At 48.6% G+C, this 20,688-nt stretch overlaps 1 pseudogene; it reads left to right on the forward strand.

The window, feature by feature from the left end:
• The first annotated feature begins 813 nt into the window (after window positions 1-813).
• Window positions 814-1,465, forward strand: LOC144819725 (protein BUD31 homolog pseudogene; annotated as a pseudogene).
• Window positions 1,466-20,688: the final 19,223 nt, after the last annotated feature.

A 20,688-nucleotide genomic window follows, 5' to 3' on the forward strand; every position in this document is an offset into this window, starting at 1 on the left:
GATTGGACCAAACAAGCCTCGGCAAATGCAACCCATGCAGGATATTGAGATGGGCTTTGGTGCAGACCAGCAAGGTCTATGGAACTTCTCAGTTGCAGGGTAGTTGGAGCAAGCCTGGAGCAACCAGAAAAGCAAGTTGTAATAAAGGATTGTCTTCTTGGGGGCTCACTAGCCAATGGACTAGGAACTGTGAAGACGCTGCAAGCGGAAATGTACAAAGCGAGCCCACGGGCCACTCGTGGAGTGTGGAGCTAGGAGCTTCAGTGCAAAAAGGGATCGGGTCTGGGGCTTCAAGCACCCCAATGCACAACTTTGGGATACCTCGGGAAATTGATGCAGGAAGCAAAATGCAGGATGTCCAGGAGTTCTGGTCCCACATCTCTCGTGTCCACCACCGGTCTCAGCTTTTCAGTGAGGGAAGGTCGGGTCAGAGATGTCTGGAAGTCTATGTCCTGTGTCGCAGATTCTTCGGGATCTGGCGGGGAAACACCCATTACATCGATGTCCACACATCGCTGATCCATCGCACCGCGACTTATACATCGCCGGCTCATTTACATCGCATGCATTCACTACGCTTGCGACAACGGCGCGATGCCATTAACTTCGCATGCGAATACAACGAACCAAACAAAAATGCGGTGTAACACAAGCTCGAGCGGTGTCAAAATAATTATTGAAAACACAAGCACGAGGCTATGCGGTGTCACACAAGCACGAGGCTTTATTATACAATTACAACACACAAGCACGAGCGGTCTCAAATTAATTATTAAAAAGGTAAAATAAGCAACATCCGGTTCTATTCTCACTGTTGGCTTCGTTGATCCAACTCACTGTGAGTGGCTAGGCGCGGAAGAAAAAGGAACATGCTCAAGGTAAAGCGAAGCAGGAAGGCGCCACCAGATGGGTGGGAGCTCATCGAGCCGACTTTGGATGAGTTGGACCAGAAAATTAGAGAAGCTGAGACTGATCCACATGAAGGAAAAAGGAAAGTTGAATCTCTATGGCCTATTTTTCGAATTCATCACCAGAAAACTCGCTACATCTTTGATCTGTTTTACAACAGGAAAGCTATTAGCAGAGAACTCTACGAGTATTGCATTCGAGAAGGGTATGCCGATAAAAACCTGATTGCAAAATGGAAGAAACAGGGTTACGAAAACTTATGTTGCCTGCGCTGCATCCAAACTCGTGATACTAACTTTGGAACAAACTGCATATGCAGAGTCCCGAAAAGCAAGCTGGAAGTGGGAAGAATCATTGAATGCACACATTACGGCTGTAGAGGATGTTCTGGTTAATACTTCTTTTTATTGGACATTAATTGGAATTTCGTAGAAACCTATATCTCGTCACTTGGACCACTGCCTGCATGGATGATGGAGTCATCCGCACAACTATTGCAAATAATGTCTGTGTGTATTTAAATGTTGTCTTCTTTGTGGGGCTGCTGCAAGCTAGACTGGAGTACCTTGAGTTCATTGTTTTTATTATGTGATTGCTTTAATCCGTTCTTAAATAAAAACATCCACTCCTCACAAATGGTGGGGAACATCCATGTGTCATGGAAGGAGTTTGACTACATTTTTGGAACATAAAGTGTGTATCATGTTCCTACATTTGAAGTCTACTTTGATGGGAAGGATAAGGGGAGGTCCATAAAATGATAATGTGGGTCCCAGTTTGGTTAGACCCTTTCCATTACTTAAGGAAGATGGATACCAGAGAGGATGGTTTGTTATACTTTTGCAGCAGATAACAGTATAATTCTGATATCAGCAAAAGCTATTTCATTCAATGGGCATATTGTGACCGTGTAATGCTCTTTCATTTTACAACATTTTTGTATTTATCCTTACAAGAGGATATTTGGCAACGTGACCAAAAGAAAGCCCATACTTTAGCTGCTGTTGCCTTTGTTCATCCCAAATCCATTACATGTCAAGGAGCCGGGTGCGCACGGAGGCTTGGGATGCGCGTCACTAGAGGGACCGGTGCTCCTGCAGAGGAAGAGAGGAGGGAGCTCCAAAGGACCGGTGCTTCTGCAGAGGGAGGGAGGAGGGAGCTCCAAATGACTGGTGCTCCTGCAAAGAGAGGGAGGCGGAGCTGTGCCGAGGGTGGGAGTTCCGAGGGCCCGGTGTCCAGACTGTTCCGGGTGCGCACGGTGGCTTGGAATGGTCGTCACTAGGAGACCTGTGCTCCTGCCGGGGAAGGGAGCTCCGAGGGACCGGTGCTCCTGCCGGGGAAGGGAGGGAGCTCCGGCTTGGAATCAGTTTTACTTTTCCATTATTCTCGGCGCATTCATGAACATGTCTGCGCTGAGAGAGAGCGGGCCACTCTCAGAGTTAGCATCCTTGCGCGCTTGGCGTTCCCGTGGGCCTTGGCTTGGCGGTACTCAGTTTGAGAGAGTCTGCGCCTGCTGTGATGTCCGTTGCGATGTTAGTGCCGCGATGTAGACGCCCGCGATATCAGTGTGGGCGATGTGACACGTTACCCAATGACATGGCCGCATTTGCGTCGCGACAACGTGCGATGGAAAAATTGCCTCTGTGATGTCCGTTGCGATGTTAGTGCCGCGATGTAAACGCCCGCGATATCAGTGTGGGCGATGGATCGTCATACAACATCTGGCGGGAGCCTCGAAAATGCAGACCGGCAAAGATGCTTTTGGTGCCTGCTGAACAGGGTGGTCACTTCTTGCCCACAAGGGAGATGTCTTCCATCTTCCAGTCGAAATGGAATCTCGAAGGTCCAGGATATATGTTTCAGAGTTTCATCCAGGATAATCTAAGGTCCTAGAGACTGGGATCTTATACTTATACTAAGGTTAGGGGTTGGACTAACTTTAAGGTCCCTCCTATGGGTGGACCTGGGGTGGGAGTGGTTACACCCCTTCCCTTTGTCCAGTTTTGCGCCAGAGCTGGGGCTGAGTGCCCCAGCAACCGGTTTGAACTGGGAAATGCATGGAGCATCTAGTGTGCCCCAGGCAGTGTCTGGAAAGCATTTACTGAATGCAGCCCTCCCTGCCCCACTATACAAAGAGCCTGTCTGGGGAGGTGCCAGCACCTCCCTGGGCAGGAAACCTATTGTCCAGGCCTCCCCTGCCAGAGTTTCGTCCATCAGCAGGACTGCAGACTCGTGTCTGTGGCAGCAGCATCCATTTTGTGATGCTGAGGCTCTGTTTAACTTTAACCGGGAGTAGAAGAAAGAAAATCCCGTGGGGAAGCCAATTCTGTATGTTAAAATCACAGAGTAGTTATCTAATTGACAAATTGTACTGAATCTCATTCATTCACTTATCTCACTCTTCCTCCTGTGGTCGGTTTTTGTGCCATATATAATGAAAGGACAAATTACATAACATATAACTCAAAGGCAACTGTATAAATTTAACATGATATCACATTTATTTAATTAAGAAAGTGATTTGAACTCATTGATTAAAAGAACTGCATCTTCAGTTCAACACATTAAAAACACAACATCATAAAAAAATTACATTTAATAACAAAGACAACTCATAAAAAACTCAATATAGCAGCAAAAGAGAGTTACAACAACAGACCACACTAATGAGTCTTGAAAATTAACACATCTATATAGACAAAAGAGTATAACTCGCATTGCCAGGTGGCTAGTATATTATCCTCTTTTTCTCCAACAATGCTGAGTAGATAGATTGTGTATATAGTTGGGGCGTCGACGCGTTTCGATGGTTCTCTTAGTTTATTCCATCTTTATCAAGACCAAGTAAAGACTCTCTTTATCAATTTGTTTCATTCATAAACCTCGAGACGAAAGGGATAATGGCCTTTCTCTTCCTCTGGCTCCTCTATTTTCTTTGAGGTGTGGGCCAAGTGATGTATATACAGACGTGGTTAAATCTAATTCGAAATGTGTAGGCTTGAATTTCTATTTGATACCTTTACAGTTTCATCTGTACCACTCCCAGTGTTGGAGTTGCTTCCTTGAGAGGCGATATTCTCCCTTTATAATGTCATGGGGAGAAGTCCTCGGAGTGGGAGTCCTTATGTAATACCGTAGCTGTGCGGAGATGTACCGCTGTTTCAGTCGGTTTTAGGATTTTAGACTTTTGGATGGTCTTCCCCTCCGTCTGAGCGGTCGGGGAAAAAACACGGGCGCCGTACGTCTGCTTCGTGTCGCTGCCTCCCTGCCCCAATACACAAAGAGCCTGTCTGGGGAGGTTCCAGCACCTCCCTGGGCAGGAAACCTATTGTCCAGGCCTCCCCTGCCAGAGTTTCGTCCATCAGCAGGACGGCAGACTCGTGTCTGTGGCAGCAGCATCCATTTTGTGATGCTGAGGCTCTGTTTAACTTTAACCGGGTAAACCAGTAACTACATATCTTTATCCTCTAGAAGGATGGAATGCTACCCCGCCTCCAGGACTGGCAGGGGGGGTAGTATTCCAAAGTGTTTGACACCTTACCCGACATGTTTTAATAAAGCCAAACCAAAGTTAGCATTAACCGGGAGGATTATTAGGCACTTAAGAGTATATGGAATGGCTATATTATAGAACAGCTATAAGGAGATGGTTCCGAAAGCTGCAGAGGGGCTCAGCTCATGCTAGGGCACCCTCTCACATAAAACCAAGCACGCTGCCTCCAGGATTGTCAAGGCCTGCCATAGGAGTGACTTATAGGTGTATATGTCTCTATATGTATATATAGATATCGGTATATCATATCTAAGTAAGGGGTGATTACAGCACCTTACCCAGGCTGTGTGAACAGACCTGTGATGTCAGTTTGGAAGACAAACCAGGGGTGGCACAATATATGCTGCAGCCCCTGGTAGGCCTAGGCTGCACCTATGACCTGGGTACCTATGGTACACTATACAGGGGCTCACAAGGGTGACCCAGTAACCAATCTGGTATGTACCTAAAGTACATGGAATCAATTTAGAGAGAAAACAACTGGGCTGTGGGCCTGATTAGCAGGTCCACAGCCACACTAAAGATGAAAAACCAGAGAATCACAGCAAAAAGTGGGGGTAACCATAGGAAGTAGACCCTACTCTCCTAACAACCCCCCCCCCCCAAACGCAGGGACATTAAACTAACCTTGACCAGTTGAGTCTTCATGTTCTAAGTGGAAATATCTGAAGCGTCCATCTGCATTGGCATGGTTACTCCCAGGTCTGTGTTCCACTGTATAGTCCATCCCCTGTAGGGAAAAGGACCACCTGATCAGTTTGGGATTTTCACCCTTCATCTGTTTTAGCCACAAGAGGGGCTTAAGGTCTGTCTGAACTGTGAAGTGAGTACCAAACAAGTATGGCCTCTGCTTCTTCAGGTCCCAAACCACAGCAAAGGCCTCCCTCTCAATAGCTGACCAACGTTTCTCTCTAGGGGTCAGCCGTCTGCTAATACAAGCTACTGGGTGGTCTTGACCTTCATCATTCAACTGTGATAGAACAGCCCCTACCCCCAACTCAGAAGCATCTATTTGGACAATTAATTATTTAGAGTAGTTTGGACTTTGCAGAATGGGAGCAGTGCACATGGCCTGTTTCAGGTCATCAAATGCCTTTTGACAGCTTACTGTCCATTGAACTTTCTTGGGCATTCTTTTAGAAGTTAAGTCATCCAGGGGTGTCACAATGGAACCATACCCCTTGAAAAATCTCCTGTAGTACCTAGTCAGGCCCAAAAAAGCTCTTGACCTGAGTCTGGGTGGTTGGAGCAACCCAGTCCATTAAGGTCTGGATTTTGCTCTGTAATGGTTGAACCTGGCCTCCACCTACAAGGTGGCCCAGGTACACAACCTGACTCTGCCCTATCTGGCACTTGGTAGCCTTGATAGTTAGGCCTGCCTTTTGCAGGGCCTCCCAAAAAAAATTCAGGTGGATCAGGTGATCTTCCCAGGTGGCACTAAAGACAGCAATATCATCAAGATACGCTGCACAGTAGTCATCCAGGCCTGAGAGGACTTTGTTCACCAACTTTTGAAATGTGGCAGGTGCATTTTTCGGACCAAAGGGCATCACCACAAATTGATAATGCCCACTAGGGGTTGAAAATGCTGTCTTTGGTTTGGCCTCATCAGCTATCCTGATTTGCTAGTAGCCAGCTGTCAGATCAAATGTGCTCAGATATTTGGCTGAGGCCAATTTATCTATGAGCTCATCTGCTCTAGGTATTGGATGGGCATCTGTCCTGGTGACAGCATTGAGACATCTGTAGTCTACACATAACCGCATCCCTCTCTTACCACCCTGGGTGTGAGGTTTTGGCACAAGGACTACTGGACTGGCCCAAGGGCTCTCTGAGGGCTCAATCACTTCCAATTCCAACATTTTCTGGACTACTGCCCTGATACAGTCCCTGACATGATCAGGTCACCTGTAAATATTATTTTTAACAGGCAGACTGTCCCCAGTGTCCACTTCATGAGTGCACCAGGTAGTCTGACTTAGAGTCAGTGAAAACTTATGTCTGTATGCCTGCAGAACTTGTCTGCAGTCACTCTGCTGCTGGTCAGTGAGGCTTCCTGCCAAGACTACACCATCAACTGAACCATCATCAGGGTTCTGCTAGAGCAGGTCTGGGAGATGGTCACTCTATGCCTCCTGTCCTTCATCAGTAGCCATGAGCAAACCCATGTCTGCCCTATCAACATATGGTTTCAGTCTGTTGACATGAAGCACCCTGTGGCGGCTCCTGAGAGTTCCAAGATCAACCAAATAGGTTACCTCTCCCTTCTGTTCAACAATAATGTGGGGCCCACTCCACTTGTCTTGCAGAGCTGCTGGGACCCCTGGCTCTAACACCCACACTTTCTGTCCTGGCTGGTAAACAGTCAGTACAGCCTTTTGGCCATGTCAGGTCTTTTGCAATTCCTGACTTGCCTCAAGGTTTTTGGATGCCTTTTTCATGTACTCTGCCATCCGGGAGCGGAGACCAAGTACATAGTCCACAATTTCTTGCTTGGGAAGTTTGAGAGGTAACTGCCATCCTTCCTTCACCAGACAAAGGGGTCCTCTTACAGGATGCCCAAACAGAAGTTCAAAAGGGCTGTAGCCAACCCCCTTCTGTGGGACCTCTCTATAAGCAAACAAAAGGCAGGGTAGCAGGATATCCCATCCCCGCCTGAGCTTTTCTGGGAGACCCTTAATCATACCCTTTAAGGTCTTGTTGAATCTTTCTACTAGACCATTGCACTGTGGGTGATAGGGTGTGGTGATGAACTTATAGTTCACTCCACACTTCTTCCACATTGCAGTCAAGTAACTAGACATGAAGTTTGCACCTCTATCTGATGCAACCTCCTTAGGGAAACCCACTGTTGAGAAAACTCCCCAAAGGGCTCTTGCCACAATAGGAGATGTAGTGGTCCTAAGGGGAATAGCTTCTGGGTATCTGGTGGCATGATCCACTACCACCAGAATAAACCTGTGCCCAGAGGCTGTTTGGGGATCCATTGGTCCAACAATGTCTATCCCAACTCTTTCAAAGGGAACCCCCACCACAGGTAGTGGTATAAGGGGGGCCTTTCCCTGCTTTGCCACTGGCTTGGCAGGTCACACAGGAGCGACAAAACTCCTTGGTATCTTCTGACATGTGGGGCCAGTGAAAAGGTGGAACAAGCCTGTCCCAAGTTTTTTCTGGCTAAGATGTCCTGCAAGGGGAATATCATGGGCTAGTGTCAAAAGGAACCCCCTGAATGCCAAAGGTATGACCAACCTCCTGGAAGCACCAGGTTTGGGGTCTCTACCCTCTGAATACAGGAGCCCTTCATCCCAGTAAACCTTATGGGTTCCACTAGCATTCCCTCAGCCTCAGCAGCAGCTTGCTGTCTGAGGGGGTTCAAGAGAAGGGCAGTCCAACTGCGCCTGCCTCAGATCTGCTCTAGAAGGTCCCCCTGTCCCAAGAAACTCAACCTGATCAGGCTCAAGCTCTTCTAGGACAGTTCCTTCTCGGGCCTCACAGTCAGCTCCCTCAGAAGGCTGATCCTCATCCTGAGGCGGGGGGAAGGCACAGCCTTAACCCAACTGCTCCTTTTCCTGGAAGGTAACTGGTCCATTATTCCAGAATCCAGTGCCTGTTCAGTGTTGCAATTTTTGACCTGTGACCTGATCACAGCAAGAACATGTGCTGATATGCCCAACATTTCTGCATGTGTCCTAAACTCTACTTCAGACCAAGCTGAAGTCTCAAGGTCATTGCCAAGCAAACATTCTACAGGGAGGTCTGAACTAACTACAACCTTCTTAAGGCGAGTTACCCCTCCCCAGGAGAAATTCACAACTGCCATACTGTGTGCAGTAGTGACATTGCTAGCATTGGTCACAAGGTAAGTTTCACCTTGGTGACAGTAGCCCCTGTGTCCCTGTAGGCCTGAGCCTCTTTTTCATTGACTAAAGGAGTTTGTCTGTACTTTCCCAAGTTATTGGGACTCACAGGGAGGGACATATCCATGCCTCCATCACAGATCAAAACAGCTTGAGTTGGTACTTTGGCTAGGCCCGAGCCCATATCAGTTCCCAGGGTTAACCCTACTACACCCTTCTGTTGAGAACCACCACTTGTAGCTGAACTAGGGGGAACAGTTGCCTTAGGGGCAATAGTGTCTGGAGCTGTCTCCTTTTTGGTGCAATCACTGTTCCAGTGAGTATTACTTTTACAGCCTTTGCACCATGGTTTCTTTTGGCTTTCTTTCTTTTTAGATTGCTGGGAACCCCCCCTCTCCCATTAGAAGCTCTTTGGGGACCTTGAGAAGACGTCTGGTCTTTTGCTTTCTCCTCACCCTTTTGGTTTTGCTTCTTCTGGTCACCACCTTGGTTCTGTACCTTCTGCTTCACCCTGGTTCTGACCCATTTGTCTGCCCTCTTACCCAATTCTTGTGGAGAGGTCAAATCACAGTCAACCAGGTGTTGATGCAAAAACTGGTTCTGACAATTATTAAGAATCTGTTCTCTCATTATAAGGTTATACAATCCTGTATAGTAACTTACTTTACTGCCCAGTAACCAACCTTCCAGAGCCTTATTAGCACAATCTACAAAATCTGTCCAGTCCTGAATCTGTGTCTTTTGGGTATCTCTAAACAGCAACCTATACTGCTCAGTGGTTAGGCCAAACCCATCTATCAGAGCACTCTTCAGAACATTGTAGTTGTCAGTATCCTCTTCTCTAACAGTGAGGAGCTTGTATCTTCCCTTTTTTCTGCAAAGGAGAGCCACAAGATTGCTGCCCACTGACTCTGGGGTACCTGCTGTACTTTGCAGGCCCTCTCCAAAGCAGTTATCCACTTGTGGATGTCATCCCCAATCTGATAGGGAGGGACAATCTTGTTTAGGTTTCTATGGTCATAAGACCTCTCCCTACCACTAGGGATTATGCTGTCACCAGTGGGCTCTAGCCCACACAATTTTCTCTCTCTTTCAAGAGCTAGGGTCTCTTTCTCCAGGGCAACTTGTTGCCTCTGGATCCTAAGCTTGACTTCTTTCATTCTAGCTTTATGCTCTCTTCTCTGAGGGGATGTTCTCCTCCTGTGAGATGAGGCAATGGACCCTATTGATGAACCAGAATGGTGAGATTCACCTGAGTGGCATCTTTCCCTTCTAGGTACTACCAGTAGGCCTACCTGGGGGAATGAAGGAGGGACCCTCATGACCATCTCCATCTCCAGTTAGTCCTTTCTCTCCCAGGTCTGGTTCATCAACCAGTTCCTGGTCTTCATACTCATCCTCTTCAGAGTCCTGGTGGGTAGCCCCACTAGGATCCTCTTCTGATGATGGATGCCCCCCCCTCTCCATTACCTTTATCACCTACAACTGCTAAGTTCAGTAGAACTTATGTGTTATAAGACTTGATTCATATGTACCTACAGGTACCTTGATGTGATTTTTCAAATAATATTCTCAAGATTATTTGGTTAAACAATGCAAGCTCTTATCCCATCCGCTGCACACCAATGTGAGAAGTTAGCCTGGCATATGATGTCTACTAGTTCTAGTGGGCACCTTGCACCAGTCTAATTGACCGTTATTGATGGTGGTTGTGAAGTCAACCTTATAGAAAGCTATCTTAGGGGTAGCAATGGCGAGCAGTCTTCAGGCTAAGACTTCAGGGAGCGGATTAAGTAAGTTGTTTTACCAATTATAATCCCTTGAGTACCAAATGAAAGCACACCACACAAGGTATATATCAAATATATATGTATTTATTCTAAACACAGCCCCTCTGCACTCTTTATGAGGTCAGAGGTAAAAGTACAATACAAGTTACTTAATTAGCATACGATAAGTTGCACAGTAAACGTTTTGCCCTAGGGGCCTCACAAACCATATACTAAAATAGGGGTATAAGAACCATGTGAGAATTAGAAAGCAGGCCTGGGGCCTGTGGAATCGCCGGAGCTACTCTAAACAACCAAAGGTTAGGATGTAGGAGGCCCACGGGAGACGCGTGCAGTGTATAAACACAGCCGCGGGTTACCATTGACTTTCCATGGGAAACGAACAAGGTACAAATTTACAATTTAAAGACACTTCTAAATGAACTACGATGGAACCCTTTTAGACTTAGACACTAGGAGGGCCAATACCCTCGAGACTACCAGAGTACTCGTGTTACCTCACTCACGTAAGCCGGGTGCATAGGTCCCTTTTGGTGTCAGGTTTCGTCGTCGATTTCAATGGAGATCTGCAAAGAAGTGCTGCAGGCGACCAGAGGAAAAGTGTTCGGGTGGATCCTAGGGTGGATAGAAGATCTGTAGAACCTGAAAGCAGAAGGGACAGAGTCTAGGCCACTTGCCAGTGACCAGGGCGGCGATAGAAAGATGCCACCAGATGTTGGGTGATTTCAGGTGAAAAGGTGAAGTTTGTCTCTTCAGCCACAGCCAGGAGCTGGATTCGAGCTATCCCACAAAGGATCTAGTTGACTGCGGTGTCGGTATCCAGATTGGACCCAACAAGCCTTGGCAAACGCAACCCATGTTGAATGTCGAGATGGGCGTCGGTGCAGATCAACAAGGTCTTTGGAACTTCTCATTTGCAGGGAAGTTGGAGCAAGCCTGGAGCAACTAGGAAAGCAAGTTGTAATAAAGGATTGTCTTCTTGGGGGCTCAGTAGCCAACAGACTAGGAACCGCAAAGACGCGTCAAGTGGAAATGCACAAAGGGAGCACACAGGCCACCATCGTGGAGTGTGAAGCTCTGAGCTTCAGTTCAAAAGGTGCTCGGGTCTGGGGCCTCAAGCACCCCAATGCACAACTTCAGGACACCTCGGGAAGTCGATGCAGGTAGCAAAATACAGCATGTCCAGGAGTTCCAGTCCCACGTCTCTCGTGTCCGCCAGGGGTCTCAGCTTTGCTGTGAGCGAAGGTCGGGTCAGACATGTCTGGAAGTCCATGTCCTGTGTCACAGATTCTTCAGGATCCGGTGGGAGCCTCGAAAATGCAGACCAGCAAAGATGCTTTTGGTGCCTGTTTGAACAGGGTGGTCACTCCTTGACCAAAAGGGAGATGTCTTCAGTCTTCCAGTCGAAATGGAATGTCTAAGGTCCAGGATATATGTTTCAAAGTTTCGTCCAGGGTAATCTAAAGTCCTAAGGACTGGTATCCTATACTTATACTAAGTTTAGGGGTTGGACTAACTATAAGGTCCCTCCTATGGGTGGACCTGGGGTGGGGGTGGTTACACCCCTTACCTTTTGTCCAGTTTCGTGCCAGAGCTGGGGCTGAGTTCTCCAGCAACCGGTTTGAACTGGGAAATGCATGGAGCATCTAGTGTACCCCTGTATGGGGAGGTGCCAGCACCTCCCTGTGCAGGAAACCTATTGTCCAGGCCTCCCCTGCCGGTGTTTCATCCAGCAGCAGGAGGGCAGACTTGTGTCTATGGCAGCAGCATCCATTTTGTGATGCTGAGGCTCTGTTTAACTTTAACCGGGTAAACCAGTAACTACATGTCTTCTCCCTCTAGAAGGGTGGAATGCTATCCCCGCCACCAGGACTGGTGGGGGGTAGTATTCCAAAGTGTTTGACACCTTACACGACATGTTTTGATAAATCCAAACCAAAGTTAGCATTAACCGCGAGGATTATTATGCACTTAAGAGTATATGGTATGGCTACATCATAGAACAGTTATAAGGAGATGGTTCCGAAAGCTGCAGAGGGGCTCAGCTCATGCTAGAGCACCCTCTCACATAAAACCAAGCACTCTGCCTCCAGGATTGTCAAGGCCTGCCATCGGAGTGACTTGTAGGTGTATATGTGTCTATATGTATATATAGTTATAGGTATACTATATCTAAGTAAGGGGTGGTTACACCACCTTACCCAGGCTGTGTGAACAGACCTGTGGTGTCAGTTTGGAAGGCAAACCAGGGGTGGCACAATACATGCTGCAGCCCCTGGTAGGCCTAGGGTGCACCTATGCCCTGGGTACCTATGGTACACTATACAGGGGTTCACAAGGGTGACCCCGTAACCAATCTGGTATGTACCTAAAGTACATGGTATCAATATAGAGAGAGAACAGCTGGGCTGTGGGCCTGATTAGCAGGTCCACAGCCACATTAAAGTCGAAAAACCAGAGAATCACAGCAAAAAGTGGGGGTAACCATAGGAAGCAGACTCTACTCTCCTACAGTATGAAAGCAGGAAGAGGTGTTGGCATTGATCTGGCGGTCAATTTTGAGTTTAGAGTCCAGGATGATACCCAGGTTGCGTGCATGGACTGTGGGTGGTGGTGGGTTCCCGAGGGCGGAGGTCCACCAGGTGTCATTCCAGGCATCAGGATGTGGGCCTATGAGTACTTCAGAGCGGAGGATGTGAGTTCCTCCTGGAGTATGTTGTTGTAGAAGTTTTCATAGATGGTTTTGATTTTGTGGTGGAAGAAGGTGCTGAGTTTGTTGCAGAGGTCCTGGTAAGGTGGGATGTTGGTGGACTTGCTGTTGGGTTCGTTGAATTCTTTGATGATCCCAAAATAATCAGTTCTGTTGTGTGCATGGGCAGAGATTCTGTCCTGGAATGCTTTTTTCTTCGAGTGTCTGATGAGTCTGTTGTGGGCGGTAGTGGCTGTTTTGTAGTTGTCCAGGTGTGCTTAAGTTTTGGAGTTCCTCCATAGTTTCTCAAGATGTCTTCAGGTTTGTCTGGATACCCGGAGTTCGGTGGAGAACCAGCTGGTATTCTTGGCGTGAAGTTTGGAGGATTTCTTGAGGGGGCAAGGGTGTTGGTGCAGTCGGTGATCCATTTGTATAGGTCACAGGCGGCGGTGGTGGGGTTGTTGTCTGAAGCGGTGGGAGCAGAGCCACTGAGGGTGGCGGTGAGCTGTTCGTCGGAGATCTTGTTCCAGTTCCTGCGTGGGCATCTGCACGGGGAATTCGTTCTGTAGGTGAAGTGGACGCAGCGGTGATCTGTCCATGGGAGTTCAGAGGTGTGGCTGAAGGAGATGGAGTTTCCTGCTGTGAAGGGTGAGTTGGTCCTGGTATGATCTGATTGAGTCCGATGACGTGGAGGTTATCCAGGAGGGAGGTAGAGCTGGGGTCTTGGTGGCTTTCGAGGTGGAAGTTGAGGTCACCCAGCAGAATGTAGTCGGTGGAGGTGATGGCATGTGGGGTGATTATGTTGGTGATGGAGTCAGAAAAAGGTGCGCGTGGTCAGGGACGTCAGTAGATGAGGGTGCCACTTAGGGTGCTGGTCGAGTTGACCTGTATCTTAAAGTGGAGGTGGTCCAAGAGGTCCTTAGGTCCGTCGCTGTAGGTGTTCAGGCGGAAGTTGGCCTTGTGACGACGGCGATGCCACCTCCAGGGTGTACTGGGGGGTGATTTTGTATCCCTAGTGGATGGCAATCGCAATGTCAGGTCCCGAGGTGGCGCTTGTCCAGTTCTCAGTGAGGAAGGTGATGTCGGGAAAGGTGCTGTTGAGGGGCTCCCAGATTTCGGTGGCGTGTCTGTGGAGGGAGCGGACATTGAGGAGAAGGCATTGCAGGGTTTGGGCTGCAGTGGAGGTGTTGGTGGTTGGCAGAGGAGGGTCCTGGGTTTTGGCAGTGTTGAATGAGTGGCGGCAATTTCAGCAGGTGAAAGGACTGTGGGTGTGGAGCTGTGAGGAGAGCTTGCAGTTGCTTTTCTTGCCATAGTTGAGTGCGTAGAGAGCCGTTCAGCTGTAGCGTTGGTAGGTCGGAGGACCAGGGTTCCTGGTGCTGACAATGGTCAGGTCACGGATGGGCGCAGACTGGTGCAGACAGGCTTGCCTTTGGAGCACTTTCCGTGCACCGGCAGCGTCCCCGGCAGCGACCTCCATTAAGTAGAGGGTGGGACAGCTGAGAGGTAGGAAGCGGGTAAGGGGAAAAACACAGGAGCGGGAGGGGCTGCGGGGGCAGTAACTGCGGGAAGTGGCAGAGGGGGGGTCAGTCAGTAGAAGACTGACTAAAGCCTCAAGAGTGTCTGTAAACTAAGAAATTATGACGAAAATAAAATTAAAGAAGAAAAGGAAATAAAGTTTAAGGTAGCAGCTGGCAAGGACGGAGGCCAGAGCAGTCCAATCGGGGCGCGAACTACGGTCTGTGTTGAGCAGAACTATGGAGCTGCTCGCTGGGAGAGCAGGCCCCCAAGGGGCTTGGCTCAACTCAACATGCAGCAGCCTCCATTTAGTAGAGGTCAGGGGAGGGTGGGACATCTGGGAGGCTGGAACGGGGAAAAACACAACAGCAGGAAGGTCCATGGTTGCAGCAGCGGCAGGAAGCAGCAAAGGGGGATTAATCAGTAGAAGACTGACTAGAGCCCCAATAGTGTCTGTAAACTCAGAAACTCTGACAAATTAAGAAGGAAGTACAATTAAAATTAAAGAAGAAAAGTAAATACAAGTAAAGGAAAATAAGGCAGCAGCTGGCAAGGACAGAGGCCAGGGCAGTCTGGTCCGGGGCACAAACCGGGGTGAGGCACGGGGAGAGCATGCCTGAGCTATGGAGCTGTGTGCTGGGAGAGCAGGCACCCAAGGGGCTAGCCCAGGAAGGTGAACTGGACTGACGCCTGCCAGAAGGCTTCTGATGCCCTGAAAACAGCTATGTGCACGGCGCCCATGCTTCAGGTGCCTAACTTCTCAAGGGAATTCATTATGCAGACAGATGCTTCGGAGCATGGTGTGGGGGCTGTGCTCTCACAGCTAAGTGAGAAGGATGTAGACCAACCTGTAGCCTTCATTAGCAGGAGGTTACTTCCACAGGAACAGAGGTGAAGTGTGATTGAGCTTGAGGCAATTGCTGTGGTCTGGGTGCTGAAGAAGCTGAGGCCATACTTGTTTGCGACTCACTTATGGGTTTAGATAGACCACAGGCCCCTCAGATGGCTGATGCAGATGAAGATTGAGAATCCAAAGCTGTTGAGGTGGTCTATTTGCCTACAGGGAATGGACTTTATGGTGGAAACCCACCGTGGTACAGAACAGGCCAATGTTGATGGTCTGTCCAGATAGTTCTGCCTTAGTGAAGAGAAGAGGGTGGGTAGTTCTTCCCACATTTCAGCTGGAGGGCATATGTGTTAGACCGAGCACCATTGGCGTGGGTCTCCCCTGCATGTTTTGCCTTTGCTTCCTGTGTTGTTGCTGTTTTGTTGGTCTAGATGCTTTGGGCAGTTTCCACTGCTGTTCAGTGCCAAAGGGCAAGTGCTCCCTTTGTAAATTGTTGTTATGGATTAGTGACTCCGTGATTGGCATAGTTGATTTACTAGTCAGACCCTAGTACAGTGCACTATGTATGTCCAGGACCTGTAAATCAAATTCTGCTCGTGGGCTGCAGCACTGATTCTGCCACCCACAGAAGCAGCCTGTAAAATGTACCTTTGGCCTGCCATTCAAGAGCCTGTGTGCAGTCTGGGAATGCCATGTCGATTTGGCAAGTGCACACAGTCCCTAAATCTTACCTTTTCTACCTGTTAGTCACCCCTAAAGTAGGCTCAAGGTAACCCCTGGTGGCAGGGTGCATGTATGGGAATGGTAGGAAATGCCCTGATATGTGTGGCGTGTCCTGATAGCGAAATACTGCCAATTTCGTGTTTCACTATTGCAAGGCATAGGACAGAATGGGGAGTTTGTTTATTTTGTATTTGTATTTGTATTTGTTTTGTATCGCGCATAGCTCACCCATTAGGTCTCATAGCGCTGACAGATGGATAAAACAGAACCGGTAGGTATGGAAGATGGTTGACTAAGGTTTGAAGAGCAGAGTTTTTAGGTTCTTACGGAAGATAGTCAGATTGGGTTCTGCTCTCAGATCTAGGGGAAGTAAATTCCAGATGGAAGGACCAATTTTTGAAAAGCATCTATCACCGTTCCTCACTGTGCGGACTCTAGGCGTCTTTAATAGTAGCTGGTTGGAGGAGCGAAGATTTCTCATTGGGCTGTATCAGTGCAGTTTATCTCTGATATATGCTGGTCCTTGTCCGTTTAAAGATTTGTGGACTAGGCAGCAGACCTTGAACTTTATGCGTCTGTTAACTGGTAACCAGTGTAGTTGATTCAAACAGGGGGCAGACGGGGTTCTTGGTGGAAGGTCCAGTGCGAGCCTGGCCGCGCTGTTCTGAATGGTCTGTAGTTTGGCTATGTTAGAAGCATTTATATCAGCAAACAATGCATTGTCGTAATCCAGCCGGCTAGTTATTAAGCCTTGGATTAGTGGTCTTCTGCTAGTTAAAGGAAGCCATTTGAATATTTTTCTGAGGCTTCTCATTAGGCCTATACAGGTGTGTACCACTTTATTAATGTGTGGTTGCATTGTGAGTTGGTCATCCATTGTGATTCCTAGGTTTCAGACTGTACCTTTAGGGGGGGGCATTGACCAAGTTCAATGGGCCACCAGTCCTATTCCCATAATTGGTGTGCCTTTCCGAACAGCATTATTTCGGACTTTTCTGCATTAAGCATTAGAAAGTTCTCAGTCATCCATTTTTTGATGGCCACCATGCAGGACCGAAATCTGATTTTAGTATCGCCTGGGTCGGGGCCCATGGTGACCAGGATCTGTGTATCGTCAGCGTATGAGACAGTTTGGAAGCCATGATCCCTGATTATCTTGGCTAGGGGGGACATATAAACGTTGAATAATGTTGGGCTCAGGATTGAGCCCTGGGGGACGCCGATGTTGTTATCTGTAGTACCGGACAGGAAAGGACCAGTTTTTACTCTGGATTTCCTGTCTGCCAGGTAGCTTTGTAGCCAGCCCAGCACCTTGCCCCCGACACCAACCCCCACCAGCCGCTCTATTAGTACTGTGTGGGAGATGGTGTCGAAAGCTGCACATCTTATAAACATAACTGCCCTTGCGAGCAAGGTATGAAAATAAAGTTTGATATGCCTGAACTCAGAATGTTAAAACACATCTTTTAGTGAGGGTGATTTTTACATTCTGTGTTTGAAAATACCACTTTTAGAATGTAGGTATTTTCTTGCTTAGCCATCCAGTATGCCTCTGCCTGGCTTGTGCATTGCCTGTCTGGCTTTTGGGTGACAGGGGCTGGGGAGGAGCAGTAGCTCCAGGGAGCCTGATGAGTCACAGCTGGGCTGAATAGACCTGGGCTGCATTTAGAGTAGGGGAAGGAGATTTCCTTTCTCCTGAATGGACCTGGTCTGCCTTCCACAAGTCTGTCTCCACCTCCTGCCAGGAACCTGCACCAGTGAGGGCAGAACTGGTCTTGGCAGGGTATAGACACTCTCTGCCTTCAGATAACAAAGGATTTACTAATGGACACAGCTCTCATTACCCAGTCATGTCTGCCAAGGATGCATTTTGTAATTAAAAGAGCACTGCTGGTCCTCTGCTTGCATGATTAAAGCATCCCAGGACAAATAACCCTTTTTAGGTCGAGCCTAGACAGTGCATGCGCTGTCGCAAGACCTAAAGTAAACAGTATTTGGAGTGTAATCCCTCCTGCCGCTTGGCATTGACTCACTCCTCCGTTGCTCAGCTTTCCTGTGTCATTATTGTCTCGAGCTCCCCAGACGTTACTTCTGTTTATTGCAGGCAGCACCGACCAAATACAGTTTTATTTCACAGCAGGGCCATATGTTTTCATTTAGGGACTACTTCATTGGTTTTTTTTTAAGCGCCATGGTACCTGGTTCACCCATAGCGGCCCGCGCCTTTGTTTTGTTTACTCTTTTTTTAAAATACATATATTTATTTTTGCAGCGCAGGATGCTTTAAAAATAGCGTCCACGCACCTTGCTTTTGTTCAGCTTTTAAAAGCACACTAGGATCCCGCTCTATCCGGGTCAGCCGACGCTGCCTCACAACCCCCCTCCATGCCAATTCCACAACAACAAGAGGGCGTGAGGCACAGGTTGTAGCGCGTGTGGCTCCCCCCCCCTAAAACAGTATTCACCGGTTGGAGGCTCCTACACATGCTAATCACAAACCCAGCAAAACCCAATTCTGCTTGGCGCAGCTCCGGCAAGGCAGTAATGGGACAGTAAGTCGGGCAGGCTGCAGGAGCTTCGAGGGCTTGCTCAGAGAGCCCCCGCTTGACACCGCAGGTAAAAGCTTGCATTTTGGGAGCAGTTGCATTCTTTTGTGTGCTGAATGAGGCGGAGTGTGTCTTAACCCTGTGCTTTACAGCTTACTCTTCGCTTTGAACAGAACAGGGTGAAGGGACACTGTATTATAGTTTGGGAAAGCTACATGTAAATTGTATTTACTTAATGCTTACTACCCCATACGAGGCATTGAAGCGCTTGGGCACGTGAAGTCTCAGTAGGATTTTGCTTTTAGCACATTACCCGTAGTATAGCATGCATTGATCAATCAATCAATCAATCAACACATTGTAGAGAGCGCTACTCACCCGTGAGGGTCTCAAGGCGCTGTAGGGGGGGGGGGCGCTATTGCTCGAAAAGCCAGGTCTTGTGGTGTTTCCTGAAGGTGAGATGGTCCTGGGTTAGTCGTAGGTGTGCGGGGAGGGAGTTCCATGTCTTGGCTGCCAGGTAGGAGAACGATCTTCCTCCGGTGGTGGTTCTGCGAATCCTTTGGATGGTGGCGAGGGCGAGGCTGGTGGACCGGAGCTGGCCGGTGGGGGTGTAGAACGAGAGGCGGTTGTTGAGGTATTCGGGGCCCATGTTGTGGAGCGCTTTGTGTGCGTGGGTGAGCAGCCTGAACGTGATCCTCTTGCTGACGGGGAGCCAGTGTAGGTTTCTCAGGTGGGCGGATATGTGGCTGTGGCGAGGGATGTCAAGGATGATTCGAGCGGAGGCGTTCTGTATGCACTGAAGACGTTTCTGCAGTTTGGCTGTGGTTCCTGCGTATAGGGCGTTCCCGTAGTCCAGTCGGCTGGTGACGAGGGCCTGGGTGACCGTCTCTCTGGTTTCGGTGGGGATCCACTGGAAGATCTTTCGGAGAATGCGCAGGGTGTTGAAACAAGAGGACGAGACTGCGTTGACTTGCTTGGTCATCATGAGGGAGGAGTCCAGGATGAATCCCAGGTTGCGTGCGTGGTCCGTGGGTGTTGGTGCGGTGCCCAGCGGCGTGGGCCACCAGGAGTCGTCCCAGGCAGATGGGGATTGTCTGAGGATGAGGACCTCCGTCTTGACCGAGTTGAGCTTCAGACGTCTGATGTAATCGGTGGCTGCAATGGGGGCGGTCTCGGTGCTGTGGTTGGCTCGGAATCCGGACTGGGATGGGTCAAGCGAGTTGTTTGCTTCGAGGAATGCAGTCAGCTGTTTATTGACGGTCTTCTCGATGACTTTAGCCGGGAAGGGGAGAAGAGAGATGGGGCAGAAGTTATTGAGGTCTTTAGGGTCTGCTGTTGGTTTCTTCAGAAGGGCGTTGATTTCTGAGTGTTTCCAGCTTTCAGGGAATGTGGCTGACGTCAAGAAGCTATTGATGATGTTCCGGAGTTGGGGTGCGATGATGGTGTCGGCTTTGTTGAAGATATGATGAGGGCATGGGTCGGAAGGCGATCCAGAGTGGATGGTGTTCATGACGTGGGTGGTGTCTTCAGTGCTGATGGGGGTCTACGCGCTGAGGCTGGTTGTGGGTGTCGCTGGTTTGGTGGCCTGAGGCGGAGTCTGGGGCCCGAAGTTGTTGTGTATATCTGAAATCTTGTGGTGGAAGAAAGTGACGAGGGAGTTGCAGAGGTCTTGCGACGGTGTGAAGTCGTTGTTGCTGGCATTGGGGTTGGAGAGCTCTTTGACGATGCTGAAGAGTTCCTTGCTGTTGTGGGAGTTGTTGTCCAGCCGCTCTTTGAACGATGTCCTTTTAGTGGTGCGGATCATCTGGTGGTATTCGCGGGTGGCGCTCTTGAGGGCTGTCATGTTTTCTGATGTCCGTTTGTGGCGCCAAGCTTTTTCGAGGGTTCGGCATGATTTCTTTGCGATTTTGAGGGCGTCTGTGAACCATGTCTTGAGCAACTGATCTTCTTTGGAGTGTGGCTGTTTTAAATAAATGTTAGCGCTTAGAAACAATATTGCGGTTTGCAGCGCTATATAAAAAACATGAATGCTTTTAGCAATAAACAAAAAAACCTTGACTACTGGGAAGATGGAATGTGCCCCTTTTATGTGCTACATGGCCATTCCAAGCCCCACCACAGGTTTTAAAAGGTGGAGACTTTTGTCCCAATTTCCTGCCTAGTCCTTCACTTCTTTAAGATACACGTTGAAAGACAGCTATTGTGAATGCTTGTACTGTGTCATGGTTAACATGTGTGCATATCCAGACATGTTGTTGG

Source organism: Lissotriton helveticus, chromosome 2_1, assembly GCF_964261635.1.
Source record: "Lissotriton helveticus chromosome 2_1, aLisHel1.1, whole genome shotgun sequence".
Classification (NCBI taxonomy): Eukaryota; Metazoa; Chordata; class Amphibia; order Caudata; family Salamandridae; genus Lissotriton; species Lissotriton helveticus.